We start from the raw sequence: 6,030 nt of genomic DNA on the forward strand, positions 1-6,030 counted from the left end.
TTTTTTTTTTTTTTTTTACCTAGTATTACCATGACAACATGACACAAAGCATTATGGTAGGTTAAATCAGGGGGTCCTGTCCTCCTGATGTCACATAATTCCAAAACTGTGTTAATGATGCTAATCTTTAAAATGACACTCAATGCCTGAATTTACACATTATAAGATCTTACATATCATTGGTGTTTTCTTATTATTGCTTTTTCTCATTTCACATTATTTTTAATTGGATTTCTTTACATACAGAGAGAGAAAATCCAGGTCAAATCAATTCTACGCCGTTCCTCTTTGACTTTTTTAAGAACAGCTGTCTACACTGATTGTTACTGTGTACTTGTACTTATTATGTTGACCGTTTCTTTTCTAAATAAATGTGTGTGATGGCCCTCAGGCCTCTATATCCCCTTCCAGGATTTTGTTAAAATGTTTGTTACTTTGGTAATTGCTCAGCTATCTTCCACTGTTCTAGGCCATCTGGGTTTGTCTGAATTTTGTTAGCTTTACACAGCACAGAAACACCCATCCACACAATACACACATTAACAATCAAGCGATGACAAGTTTAACGTTTTGATAAATCATGTGTGATATCCATAATTTGCCTTTCCCGTCGAGCCAGGGGTGTGACATGTTGGAATGTCACACGAAGATGCCTTTAATGACACTCACACATAATTTAGGGCACACCCTAGACTTAATCATCTGTCAGTCTTCATATTTTCGCTCTTGATATTTTTATTTTTAGATAACTATCCATCCGTATGGTTAGGATAAAAAAAGTTGGAAATACATATTTAGACATTAAATTTATTTTATAACATAAAACAATAAAATAATCATTGTTTAACAAAATGTTAACATTTTATTGAATAAAGTATAGGGTGAAGGAAAATTCAAAGAGCAATATCCCCATCTCCTCCTAAGAACCGAGGATAAAAGTATCTTTCAGTTTAACCAGTTTGTCCGCTATGATTGTGCTGGATGTCCAAATTGGGTGAGATTTCTTTAGGTTTGATTAGGAGTTATATCCAAGTTCAATTTGATGTGATGCCATTCAATTTATGTAGCGCCAATTTACAAGACAGTCATCTTATATTGTAAGGTAAAGTCCCTACAGTAATCAAGAGTAAACCGTAACAATCACATAATCCCCTCTAAACACTCACTTGGCAACAATGGGAAGAGAAAACTCCCTTTGAACACAAAGAAACTTTCAGCAGAACCAGGCACAGGGAGGAACAACCATCTGCTCCAATCAGGTTATAGGGTTATGGGAGGGAGACAGGACCAAAGACTCACTGTGGAAGAGAGAAGGCAAATGTTAATGACATGCAGTAGTGGTATATGAACATGCTGACAGTGAAAGACATAACTCGAAGTGCTAAGTGCATCACTGGAAGTCTCCTAGTGGTCGCAGCCTAAATCAGGATAACTAAAGGATAGGTCTGGGTCAACTGATCCAGCTCCAACTAATAAATTAAGGAAAAGAAATAAGGGAAAGTTTTGAGTCTCATTTAAAAGAGGAGAGTCTCTGTCTACTGAAAATAAATTGTGGGCTGGTTCCACAGGTGAGGGTGCTGATAGCTGAAAGTCTGCCTCCCGTTCTACTTTTAGAAAAAGAACGACAAGAGTGATTCTCAATTTCTGATGAAAGACAGTTTTAGAAAAAGCTACTAACGTGTTTCAAAGATTTGGACTAGGCAACCGAAATACTCTTGTAATCAACAACTAAAGAATGCAGTTAAGAAAAAATTCCTATGCCTCACAGCCCTTTATAACCACTGGCATATGTAAAAGAGTTTTCAGTGATTTCTCCAACAACCAAAACAATTCTCTAAGTTATATAAACTAATTTCAACCACAAATTCAATACATCTACCCATCTCTAAACAGGAAAAAGTCTTTAGAACATTATTTTTCAGCACATATTTGTAAAAATACATTCTCAGTGACAAAAAATATTAATTTACGACTCATTCGATATTAAATCCTTCACAGAACTCATATCATGAAACAGATGCTAAATAACTTTTTTTTTTCCTGATTCTGATATTTTCCCTGTAGTTAAAACAACCTAGACACTAATTCTCACACAGTATGGCTCTGCTCACCTGTTCAGGATTCCTGGCTTCAAGTCACTCAAAACCTTTCCCCTATCTTGGGCTGTAGAATCCCAATTTCTCCTCATTTCTGCTTGCTCTGTGTCATAACTTCAATTGATCTTCCAACCAAACAACCTTAACCCACGCTAACACCTGTAGCCATCGCTAAGAAAACAATACTTGTTAACTGGAAAAATAAAAAAATCACTTAGTATTTTTCATTTGTTGAATCTCCTGAGTGAACACATCTTGATGGAATAAATATCTGCCTCTTGGAAAAAAAACCCACATACACACTTTATTGAAACATAAGTTGACCGTTGCTGGTTTTGCCCAGCAACAGTACCATTCACTGAGAGTTGGGGAATGGCTGCAGTCACAGCATTGTAAGATGGTGAAAGATGTACCCTTACGCCCCCTCCTCAATTCAGAGAGGGCCTTTCTCTTTTCAAACGGCCTCCTTGACTCCCCGCTCAAACCAGCATTGCTCCCTGTCCAGGATGTGTACATCCTCATCAATGAAATAGTGGTCACTGACCTGTATGTCTGAATAGACTGGAAAGTCCTGGCCTGAGGAGTTAGCACTTCTGTGCTGTGCAATTTGCTTAGCCAGAGGTTGTTTGGTCTCCCCAATGTATTAATCATGGCAATCCCCTTGGCACTTAACAGTGTATACCATATTACTCTGTTTTTGCCGGGGGACCCGATCCTAGGAGCGGACCAATTTTTGGCGCCTTGGCGACAGGACCACTGTGTCTTTATTCAACATATTTCACATGCCAGAGTCAGTACTGCAGAAAACTGAAGAAGTCACTTGGATGAGTGACGAAACTTTCCCCCACTGAAAACGTTACGTCCAGATCAACAGGATAAACTTTTTGGGATTTCCTTACCTGGATGATTGAGCACTTCTAAATTTGACCAAATTCAGTTGTTTTCTATTGCAGTACTCTTGATGCCTCTGATCCCTTTAGTAGTTTTTGGAACCCTGCCACTAGTCTGTTTTGTCCACAAAAAAGCACTTACTATGAGAAAAGTATGAGAAAAGAAATCTTAAGTTACAAATGATCTTTTAAAGACCTATGACAGCGGACTCATGTCTGTGCTTGTCCTGCTACACCTCAGTGCAGCGTTCAATACTATTGACCACAATATTTTATTACAGCAATTAGAGCATGCTGTAGGTGTTGCAGGTACTGCGCTGCAGTGGTTTGAATCATACCTATGTGATAGACTCCAATTTGTTCATGTAAATAGGGAGTCCTCTTCACACAATAAGATTAATTATGGAGTTCCACAGGGTTCTGTGCTTGGACCAATTCTGTTTACATTATACATGCTTCTTTTAGGCAGTGTTATTAGAAGGTATAGCATACATTTTCACTGCTATGCAGATGACACCTAAATTTATCTATCCATTAAGCCAGATAACACACACCAATTATTTAAACTGCAGAAATGTCTTCAAGATATAAAGACCTGGATGACCTCTAAGGTTCTTCTTCTAACTTCAGATAAAACTGAGGTTATAGTAATCTTACAAATATATCCAACCAGAATCTAATTCTGGATGGCATTACCTTGGCCTCCAGTAGGACTGCTTTCTTCCATTTGCGCAATACTTCTAAAATTAGAAATGTTCTGTCTCTGAATGGCACTGAAAAACTAGTTCATGCATTTATTACTTCTAGGCTGGACTACTGTAATTCATTTTTATCAGGATGTCCTAAAAACTCCCTGAAAAGCCAAAATGCTGCAGCAAGAGTACTGACAGGGACTAGAAATTGAGAAAATATTGAAAAAATATTTCTCCTGTATTGGCTTCTCTTCATTGGCTCCCTGTTAAGTCCAGATTTAAATTCTTAATCCTGCTCCTCACATACACGGACTTGAATAATATGTGCACCCTGTAATGTGTTTGTGTTTCTTAAGGCCACATTAATTAACAGACCCTATAAGGCCCTCCTTTGTTGTTACAGAGCTATGCCACGAAAAAAGTGAGGAAACAACTCCCAGTATGGTTATATCTTTTAGGAGTTTCTCTGACAGACTACAATATTTGAGTAGAGTATTTATATAATGTCGTATAGTGTAGTAGTGTGAGTAGTGTAATTTATGTAAAGTATTGAAAGCCATACTACCACATGCACTGCTCCATTACCTTAATGTTATCTGGGTAGTTTGTAATCACGTCTGGACATATTGTCTTGGACATAGAAAGATTTACTTATCATTTTAAATATGGTGCATCTGTGATTATAGCGTCAAATTAAGTAGTTATGAAGGCATGTATCCAGTGCCCATGCATGAGAGTACAGCTGTGTGTAGTTCTCGAATTGCTCAGCTCGGTGTAGCCACTACAGCACAGCATACTGACATATTCACTATGAGTATATGAGGCCATTGTTATGTACTGTTACAGCGTTATTATTAACATTATTATTATCACTATGAGAGATGGGAATCATGAACTGGTCCCCTACAAGAGCCTGTTCCCAGTATTTCAGGTGCTTCAGGTACAAACAACAGGCGAAGCCAGAGCACACTGAAAAGGTTTATTTCATTTGGTACCTGCGATTAATATCATTTCATGTTTGGAAAAATGAGAAATATCAGCTGTTATCAATTCCCTTGTTCACAACTTATAACTGCTGTGATTAGTTCAAGATAAATATGGATTTAATTAATTAAAATATCTTTATGCTCAGTTCTCTCTAATTTTGATTGTATAATGCACTAATGCTGAAGTATAATTGAATAACAACTCCTTCTTTTTCTATAAACACCTTCAAAACTATCTCTCTTTTTTTTTTTACTAGGCAGCTAAAAGATCGAGTGGATTGTAGGATAATGGGCTATTGATGTCTGTGGAGTGAAGCGTGGTTATTCCATGTGGCTCCTCTGTCAGGTCAGTAATTGATCGGCAGCTCCTCCGGGACCCACAGAGACAAACACATTAGGTGCTGAGACGGCGGATGGGTTGGAGGCTTTTATTGATAGTGGTTTATTGACTAAGTAAAACAGGCTGCATGTGAGAGAAAACATTAACAGAAAAGATGTGAGTGTACAGTAGTGGTTGTGTCAGACAGCAGTTTCAGCACTTGACATTCTGTGACATGTAAAGCTTTAGTGTTTTCCCTTAGGTGTAGCCTATTTATTTGGGAATCTGCAAGACATTTAAATCAGCTCACAGGAGTCAAGAGACATTTCTACTGAAAGCAAGTCCTTTCCTGATCCATAAGTCATATGTGTGATCTGAATAAGACAATAACAAACCTTGATTGATTTCCTCACCAGCCACTTTGCTAGGGACACTTGTTCGACTGCTCATCCTTCCTTTCTCTTTCATTTATCCTTATCAGGGTTGCGTGTGGGCTAGATCCTATCCCAGCTACCATAGGGCGAGAGGCAGCCAGGATACACCCTGGCCAATCTGCACAGGGCTAACACAGAGAGACAGACAACCATCTGCACTCACATTTATGACTATGGGCAATTTATAATCCTCAATTAACCTAACCCCACATTGCAGGTCTTTGAACTGCCGGAGGAAGTCGCTTAATTTCTGCAGCAACATTGAGAGGATGTGGTGTAATTTGGCAACAGGAAAGCATGGATTCATCCTACCTATATCAACAGTTCAGCCTGATGGTGGTGTAATGACATGAGGGGTAATTTCTTGGCGAACGTTGGGCCTCTTAGTACCAGCTGGGCATTGTTGTCACAGCTTACCTAAGTCTTCCTGCTGACCATATCGAATTTCTTCTGTGACCAAACTATATCCATCCTTTGATGACCGCCTACAGCAGGATAACACACCATGTCACAAAGCTCAGATGACGTCAAACTGGTTTCTTGATCATGAAAATGTATTCAAATGTCCTCCAGAGTCATGGGATCTAACTCCAGTAGGGCACATTTGGGACGT

The sequence above is a fragment of the Haplochromis burtoni genome, unplaced genomic scaffold (genome assembly GCF_018398535.1).
Source record: "Haplochromis burtoni strain Fernald_Lab_line unplaced genomic scaffold, NCSU_Asbu1 Contig_623, whole genome shotgun sequence".
Classification (NCBI taxonomy): Eukaryota; Metazoa; Chordata; class Actinopteri; order Cichliformes; family Cichlidae; genus Haplochromis; species Haplochromis burtoni.